Source organism: Canis aureus, chromosome 27, assembly GCF_053574225.1.
Source record: "Canis aureus isolate CA01 chromosome 27, VMU_Caureus_v.1.0, whole genome shotgun sequence".
NCBI lineage: Eukaryota > Metazoa > Chordata > Mammalia > Carnivora > Canidae > Canis > Canis aureus.
Window position 1 is genome coordinate 30,464,915 of NC_135637.1, and position 9,107 is coordinate 30,474,021.

A 9,107-nucleotide genomic window follows, 5' to 3' on the forward strand; every position below is an offset into this window, starting at 1 on the left:
TCCTTAACCTCCACGTGTTTGAGGTCCTTCCAAACTTCTTGTTGTGATTTAGTTCTAATTTCAAGGCATTATGGTCTGAGAATATGCAGGGGACAATCCCAATCTTTTGGTATCGGTTCAGACCCGATTTGTGACCCAATATGTGGTCTATTCTGGAGAAAGTTCCATGTGCGCTTGAGAAGAATGTGTATTCAGTTGAGTTTGGATGTAAAGTTCTGTAGATATCTGTGAAATCCATCTGGTCCAGTGTATCATTTAAAGCTCTCGTTTCTTTGGAGATGTTGTGCTTAGAAGACCTATCGAGTATAGAAAGAGCTAGATTGAAGTCACCAAGTATAAGTGTATTATTATCTAAGTATTTCTTCACTTTGGTTAATAATTGATTTATATATTTGGCAGCTCCCACATTCGGAGCATATATATTGAGGATTGTTAAGTCCTCTTGTTGAATAGATCCTTTAAGTATGATATAGTGTCCCTCTTCATCTCTCACTACAGTCTTTGGGGTAAATTTTAGTTTATCTGATATAAGGATGGCTACCCCTGCTTTCTTTTGAGGACCATTCGAATGGTAAATGGTTCTCCAACCTTTTATTTTCAGGCTGTAGGTGTCCTTCTGTCTAAAATGAGTCTCTTGTAGACAGCAAATAGATGGGTCCTGCTTTTTTATCCAGTCTGAAACCCTGCGCCTTTTGATGGGGTCATTAAGCCCGTTCACATTCAGAGTTACTATTGAGAGATATGAGTTTAGTGTCATCATGATATCTATTCAGTCTTTGTTTTTGTGGACTATTCCACTGGACTTCTTCTTAAAGGGGAATTTTAAGAGTCCCCCTTAAAATTTCTTGCAGAGCTGGTTTGGAGGTCACATATTCTTTTAGTTGCTGCCTGTCTTGGAAGCTCTTTATCTCTCCTTCCATTTTGAATGAGAGCCTTGCTGGATAAAGTATTCTTGGTTGCATGTTCTTCTCCTTTAGGACCCTGAATATATCCTGCCAGCTCTTTCTGGCCTGCCAGGTCTCTGTGGAGAGGTCTGCTGTTACCCTAATACTCCTCCCCATAAAAGTCAGGGATTTCTTGTCTCTTGCTGCTTTAAGGATCTTCTCCTTATCTTTGGAATTTGCAAGCTTCACAATTAAATGTCGAGGTGTTGAACGGTTTTTATTGATTTTAGGGGGGGATCTCTCTATTTCCTGGATCTGAATGCCTGTTTCCCTTCCCAGATTAGGAAAGTTTTCAGCTAGAATTTGTTCAAATACATATTCTGGCCCTCTGTCCCTTTCGGCGCCCTCGGGAACCCCAATTAAACGTAGGTTTTTCTTCCTCAGGCTGTCGTTTATTTCCCTTAATCTATCTTCATGGTCTTTTAATTGTTTGTCTCTTTTTTCCTCAGTTTCCCTCTTTGCTATCAACTTGTCTTCTAGGTCACTCACTCGTTCTTCCACCTCGTTAACCCTCGTCGTTAGGACTTCTAGTTTGGATTGCATCTCATTCAATTGATTTTTAATTTCTGCCTGATTAGCTCTAAATTCTGCAGTCATGAAGTCTCTTGAGTCCTTTATACTTTTTTCTAGAGCCACCAGTAGCTGTATAATAGTGCTTCTGAATTGGCTTTCTGACATTGAATTGTAATCCAGATTTTGTAACTCTGTGGGAGAGAGGACTGTTTCTGATTCTTTCTTTTGAGGTGAGGTTTTCCTTCTAGTCATTTTGCTCAGTGCAGAGTGGCCAAAAGCAAGTTGTATTGGGAAAAAGAGAAAAAGAGAGGAGAGAAAGAAGGAAAGAAAAGAGAAAGAGAAGAAAAAAAAAAGGGAAGAAAAAGAGAAAAAAAAACGGAAAAAAAAGAAGAAAAAGAGAAAAAGAAAGGAGAAAAAAAGGGGGTGGGGGAAGGAAACAAATCAAAAAGCAAAACAAAACAAAAAACAAAACAAAAAAAAAAAAAAAAAAAAAGAACCACAGGGGAGTATCTTCTGATTCTGTGTTTTAAGACACTTGGCTCTCCTGGAAGTTGTCAGTCTAGCTGATCTTCTGGGGGAGGGGCCTGTTGTGCTGATTTTCAGGTGTTAGCAGTTGGGGGAGCTGCTGTGCCCCTGCCTGGTGCAGGGCTCAGTGGGGGTTGTTTACCCCGTGAGGCCGCAGGAGGAACAGCCCCAGTGGCGGGGCAGCTCTGGAAACCTGGATTCAGCTCCGGCAGGAACTCCGTCTGCAGGGCCTGGAGGCTCCGGGGCGGGGCCGCTGATCTGCTCAGCTCGGGGCAGGAGCGTCCTCGCTGTCCTGGGCCCTCCCGGCCTCTGCCTGTCCCGGGGGAGGCGGGATCCTGGGCTGTGTCCCGGCGCCCTGTGCTCCGGGGCCTGCGTTGTTTGATTCGCGCTCCCGGGCCGCGCAACCCCCTCCGCGGAGCTGCCGCCTGAGCCCCTCGGAGCTGCTCCGGGTCCCGCCGCGCGCTGCAGCCCTTAGGGAGCTCGGCGCACTCTCCTGGGCGCGCAGTTGCTCTGTTACTGTCCCAGGGAGCCCGAGGAGATCCTCGCCCTCCTGGGTCCTGCTCCACCTCCCCGCGAGCCCCTTTCCCCCCGGAAGGTCGGTGCAGCTCCTGCTCCTCCGGGACGGGGCTCTCCTGTCCTGGGGACACTCGCCCCGGCCTCAGCCCGGCTCCTCGCGGGGCCCCTCCCCCTTGGAGGCCTTTGTTCCTTTATTTCTTTTTCCCCGTCTTCCTACCTTGATAGATGCGCGAACTCTTCTCACTGTAGCATTCCAGCTGGTCTCTCTTTAAATCTCAGGCCGAATTCATAGATTTTCAGGATAATTTGAAGGTTTTCTAGGTAGTTTGGTGGAGACAGGTGATTTGGAGACCCTACTCTTCCGCCATCTTGCTCCTCCCTCTCCTTTGGGTAAATTTTTAACAGCTCCTCCAGGATAGAAGCCAAGTGAAAACTTGTATCACATACTTGGCATCAGACCTAATCTACAACACCTATAGAGTTGAGTACATAGCTCTTTTTTTTTAATAATAAATTTATTTTTTATTGGTGTTCAATTTGCCAACATACAAAATAACACCCAGTGGAGTAAATTGTTCTTGAGGTATCTAAAAATCCAAGATTCCTGCACCTTCTAGGACATGACATTCTTGATTCACCGAGTAAAGAGGTTGGAAACTGTAAGAAGGTGCTTGACTCATATTTCCAAAAGGCTTTATTGGATCCATAAAGTCAATGTTAGTTCCTTAGATCTGTCTAGTCATACCTGATTATGTATGTATAGATATATGTGTACATACGCACATCTCTTTCAAATATGACCTTCTAGCCAACATCTTGGTAATATAGCCAATGTTTCCAATTATATCTTGTTATGAGGAAAATGGAATCTTATCAAACTTATGTTAATAAATATATTGCCATAAAAGTATAAGAATAATGACAGTTTCTGAGTTTTGGAGGAATCAAGTATGGATAAAAGATAAATAGTTGCATTTCTTCAGGAATGAAGCAGAGGTACCTGTCCTACACAGGGAACAGGCTGGGACCTGCTCTCAGAGCCAGTGTAAACTGGGAAGGATTTTAGTCCTAATTTGGGATAAGCAGTGCAGGGCCAATTTCCTTTGAATCAGCACTGGGTGTTTCACCACTGATTTGTCGTCTCTAATGTGGTTAGGCTCTATCCTGTCCTGGAAAAGACTGTCAAGTTTTTCATACCCTTTATCTCCTTAAAATTCTTAACTACTGACATGAGTTCTATTTTTTTGTTTGTTTTGCATTTCTTTTTAATTCTGACATGTTCTGGGACTACTTGCAAGACAAGTTTGGGGAAGGTAGAGCTATTAGCACTGAGATCCCAGAAAAGAGTTGGGGCTAAAATGACCTCTCTTGTGTCATGAAAGCTTTATCCTATTTTTTCTCCTGGGCACCCCTAGATTTTCTGCTCACACTTGGACCAACTGATGGGATTCCTGGGTACCATAGACCCCCATGAACAGAGTGCATCAGCGTGGGCCTTCAGAGATGAGCAGTGCAGCCAAAGACAGCTCTCCCCAAGGACAGCCTGCATCACCTTAGAGCCAGCAAGGGACAGGGTTTCTGTCTGCATCTTCCAAGTTTGGGAGAGGCTCCTGGGCCCTGGGTTCTCCTCCCACATCCAGTGTTCCCATCCTTGTGCTCACCACTGGCTCCAGACCTCCTCAGTAGGAAAGGATTCCTCTGACCCGAGAAGCCTTGGGGATGCCTGAGACAGGTTCTAGGGGTGGCTCAAGGCTCCCTTCAAGGTGAACAATCCTCGCTGGTTGCTGTGACTCCCCAGTTTATTCACGATGAAATATATTTCATTAGATCTCAGATTGTCATAATTTTAGTTACTATTTCTAAGTAATATGACATCAATCACTTGTTTCTATGTTTTATGTTGACTTATAGAACCTGACATTGTTTTTGAGATATTTTTCAATTATTCTTTATGATTCTTCCTTTTTTTAATTTTTATGATAGAAAGAGAGAGAGAGAGAGAGAGAGAGGCAGAGAGAGAAGCAGGCTCCATGCACCGGGAGCCCAATGTGGGATTCGATCCCGGGTCTCCAGGATCGCGCCCTGGGCCAAAGACAGGCGCTAAACTGCTGCGCCACCCAGGGATCCCTCTTCCTTTTCTTCTTACATGATAGGTACTTCTTTTTTTTTTTTTTTAATTTTTTATTTATTTATGATAGTCACACACACAGAGAGAGAGAGAGAGGCAGAGACATAGGCAGAGGGAGAAGCAGGCTCCATGCACAGGGAGCCCGACGTGGGATTCGATCCCGGGTCTCCAGGATCGCGCCCTGGGCCAAAGGCAGGCGCCAAACCGCTGCGCCACCCAGGGATCCCGATAGGTACTTCTTATCTTCAACTTTGATATATATAAAACTGCAAACTGTTTTTACAGTGTATGAAAGAACCTTACGATAAATAGACAAAGTGATTGATTAGGAACCTATGTGTGATATGTTGGGCTCTCACACACAGACATTGAGAAAATCAAACAGCAACTATGCAAATATATGAAACAGACAAGTACGAGCAATTCTGAAATGTATAAAAATCATGTTTTATTTCGCCTCATGATGAAGAGAGATTTGACATAATTGGACATTCCTTAAATGTATGTTTAAAGAAAAAGATGAATGACTGAATGAATGGGCGGATGATCCAGACTAAGCTCTTAGGTAGGTAGTTAAGGTAACACACATATCCATCCTCTGGAGGAGGGCAGGCACCCCTCAGCCCTGGTTGTCCGTTAGTGTCTCCACGCCTCTCCACGTCACGCTATAGACACTGTGACACACGATGAGAGGACTACCACCAGCCTTCAACCTGTTCTCCCCTCTGGACAACTCCAGGCAACCCTGACACTCCAGGCAACCCTGACACTGTGGAAGTTGAAAAAAATCACCTGAAATTCTGGAACATCCCTGTGCCTCCCACAACTGGGGTCCAGTGGGTCGGTCACCTCTCACTGTCCCACCTTGGGACACAAACCCTTCACCCTTCCCAGTTTCCTCTGCTGTCATATTCCTCCTGCCATGCCCTAATGTAACTTCCAGGTCTCCCATCCCTAGTTCTGTCCTAGGATGTCCCCTGGAGCTAATTCTGTAATGAGCAGCAGTGACGACAGGCACACCTGGGATGAAAACTCTCACAGTAAAAGGAAAGGAGGTCACAGGATGGCTCTACACTTGTCCCTGCTGGATACCTGTTCTGTCCAAACCTCCAGAAAAATCACCAGCCTTTGCTGTGTCCTGTCAGTCCTGCTCAAGAAGGGCCCAGCATTCCCACCCTCTATGTCCTCCTCTATGAAGATGTGTGTCCATTCTACAAGCTCCTGCTCACACTCATCACTCAGAGCCAGCCTATCTCCCTTGGGCTTCCCTCTGTGGAGACAGATCCACTTTGCTCTCTGTTCCCTAAGTTTTGTCCTCAGACCTACAGCAGTTCCCAGGCTTTCCTGGCTCAGCACTTCACAGGCCCCTCCTGATAGATCCAAATACACAGAAGAATCCTGATCAGAGACGACACCCCAGGACCTCTATCCATCCCTGAAGCTTCACTCTTGCATGGTGGGAGAACAGGGGTCAGAGAAACAGGGGAAGAGAGGCTTGCCTGAGGTGGGAAAGGAGAGATTTGGCCTGAGACCAGGAGGGGGTGAAGTGAGATGGAGTCTCAGGGTTTCTGCAGGACAGGGGCTCTGGGCTCCACTGATGGGAGGCCTAGGTCCTGGGCCCTTTGATCTCAGTGGGTAATGGGCAGCTGTGTCCTCTCTGGATCTGGAGGAGTCCTGGGACCTGGGTCTGTTTGTGGGTCCCAGCAGCTGCTTCCTCCAGACCCACCAGGGGGAAGCTAGTGCATCAGGAATCCTCCCTGTCAAAGCGACACAGACCTGTAAGTGCACAGGAGGGAGAGGCAGGGGTGGTCACATTTGCATGAGTGGCCCCTCTTCTGTGAGGTCCTTGGCCAGGGACAGCCCAACCCAAGCTCTGTGGCCTAAGAAGAGGCTGCGTCACTATGGCCTGGACCCCTGTCCTCCTTGTGCTCTTCTGTCACTGTACAGGTAGGGACAGGCCCCAGTGAAAGAGCAGGGGGACTCCAGCCTGAGTCAGATCCCTGTGGCTCAGCTCCTCAACAACATGCACCCTGTCTCTTGTCGTCATTGTGACGTGTGTGTCTGTAGGTTCCCTGTCCCAGCCTGTGCTGACCCAGCCACCCTCCCTCTCTGCATCCCTGGGAACCACAGCCAGACTCACCTGCACCCTGAGCAGTGGCTTCAGTGTTGGTGACTATGACATGCACTGGTACCAGCAGAAGCCAGGGAGCCCTCCCCGGGATCTCCTGTACTACTACTCGGACTCATATAAAAACCAGGGCTCTGGGGTCTCCAAAAGCTTCTCTGGATCCAAGGATACCTCAGCCAATGCAGGGCTCCTGCTCATCTCTGGGCTGCAGCCTGAGGACGAGGCTGACTACAACTGTGCTACAGGTCATGGCAGTGAGAGCAGCTACTCTTACCCACAGTGTCTCAGATAACGAGACAGTGAGACAAAAACCCCTGGGCACTTGTCTCTGACCCTCGTCATCTAGAAGCTTCTATGTAGCTTACAGTCAGGTGTATGACACTGATGCTAAGCACAGTGACAGAGGCAGATGAGGGGGTGGGACACAGTACTGGGACTACAGGTTCCAAGCTGGGACACATGTACTGAGGATGCTAATCTCTTTACTGGTGACAGCAGTAGAGCATAGTCCCTGAGATCTGATACGAAATGGTGCCCCCCCCATAGTTATTTCTTTGTTTCACACAATACCCATGGAGCCTTTAAAATGTTAAGCAAAATGTATATTAATACTAATAAATATTAACATCACATATATTTTTCCTTGTAAAATGTGTAGAACAGAAGATGAAATCCATCCACATGACAGCACACACCATCATACTAGGTGTTAGGAAACATTGCATATATACGTATATTTTTTTCTTTTAAGATTTAATTTTTCAGTAATATCTACACCCAGGTGGGGCTCAAACCTACAAGCCAAAGATCCAGAATCCCACCCTCTACTGAGAGAATCAGCCAGGGCCCCTAGAGATGCATATTTTCAACACAGAGTGTCACTTGGAGGTGATCCCAGTCCCATGGACTGCTTTTTGCCTACAAATGAGAAAGCTAATTAAATAAATGAACTTTATGATGAGCCTCCCTCCATAACAGAGATGTCTCCAATAACCAGCGTGTCCCCCACTGAAAACTGGCAGTGATTCCAGGGTTCAGAAACTATACTGCCCGGAGGTTCTGCTGTTAACATAAAATGCTGCCTCTGGGACCAACAGGTAAGAAGCCCTAGGAGCTCAGCTCAGGGACCTCACACTTTGTGTTGTGGTGGTTGTTTCTTTGTGTTTGTTTTTTCCTCCTCACTTTAGAGTCCAACACACCATCCCTCTGAGCCTCAGAATACCCAGGGCCTCTCCAATGGATAGTAACATATGTCCTATAAAATTAGAATTCCTTTTTTTTTTTACTGTACTTCACCCCACTCTGTCACAAATTAAGTTTCCTGCCTCTTATGAGGCTTTATTTTTCATTTTAAATTAGAGCAGAGCCTTTGCATGTGAGACAGAGAACTGTTTCATTTTAATTCAGTCGCAATATTAAATATGCCTGGAGATAGGGCTCCTTTTGAAAGCTCCCAGTTCAGTTCACCAATGAGAGAAGATGCTGTCGTGATTATTTCACCGGGATGTTTTTTGTATATTGCCAAATTCTCATCTAAGTGTACCTCCTTCAATAATGAAGAGGGAATTCAGGACACCCCGATCATTGGCTAGCATTTGGCGGATTGTCCAAAAGAATCTAGCTTCCTGTGTGTTCCAATTCAACCTTTGTTATTTCAACATTTAGTTCCTATTTCATTTAAAAAGTTTCATATCTTCATGGATTTCCAGTGGACAAATGTTTTAAGCATTTATGTTCTATGTCGTTATCCTCATGGGAAATTAGCAGCCAGGCATCATGTTTATTTTTTCTGTCCTAATACATATGTAGGAACGGTTCCTTCTCTAATGTAAAATCTTTTCAAGCACTTCTTTGCAATCAGTGTATTTTCCTCGGTGTACTGTGCTTAGTTTTTAAAAAAAGGCAGGGGATTGTTTATGTTCTCCTTGCTGAATTTCAGAGTTCTTGACGTGTTCTGTGTGCACATCTTGAGATGAAATGAAAATAGAATAATGACAGGAATAGTCCTTCTATCTGCTAGTCCAAGTGCTCATGGGCTTATGAGAGAAGAGAACCAACGTTTCCAAACTGCAAGTTGGTTCAAAGGCTCCCTTGTCATGTTGTTTTTTAATGGAAGGGAAATTAAAGCTTGGAATTAAGGAAAGCACTAATCATTGCCAAGCTACTATACATTTGGGCTCAGAGATCTAGACATGAAAGTGGAGAATGACGTTATCTTTAAAAATAGGGAGATATGCAAGAGGACACACATTGCTCAGTTTTTGCAGGAAGGGGAAGGAAGGAAGGAAGGAAGGAAGGAAGGAAGGAAGGAAGGAAGGAAGGAAGGAAAAATGGCCCTAATCAATCACTCACA

At 45.6% G+C, this 9,107-nt stretch overlaps 1 pseudogene across 1 annotated transcript; it reads left to right on the forward strand.

The window, feature by feature from the left end:
* Positions 1-6,485: 6,485 nt before the first annotated feature.
* Positions 6,486-7,046, forward strand: LOC144299430 (putative non-functional immunoglobulin lambda variable 5-48 pseudogene; annotated as a pseudogene). The gene is made up of 2 exons (XR_013366170.1): positions 6,486-6,573; positions 6,694-7,046. The product of XR_013366170.1 is annotated as a putative non-functional immunoglobulin lambda variable 5-48 pseudogene (transcript).
* The last annotated feature ends 2,061 nt before the right edge of the window (positions 7,047-9,107 follow it).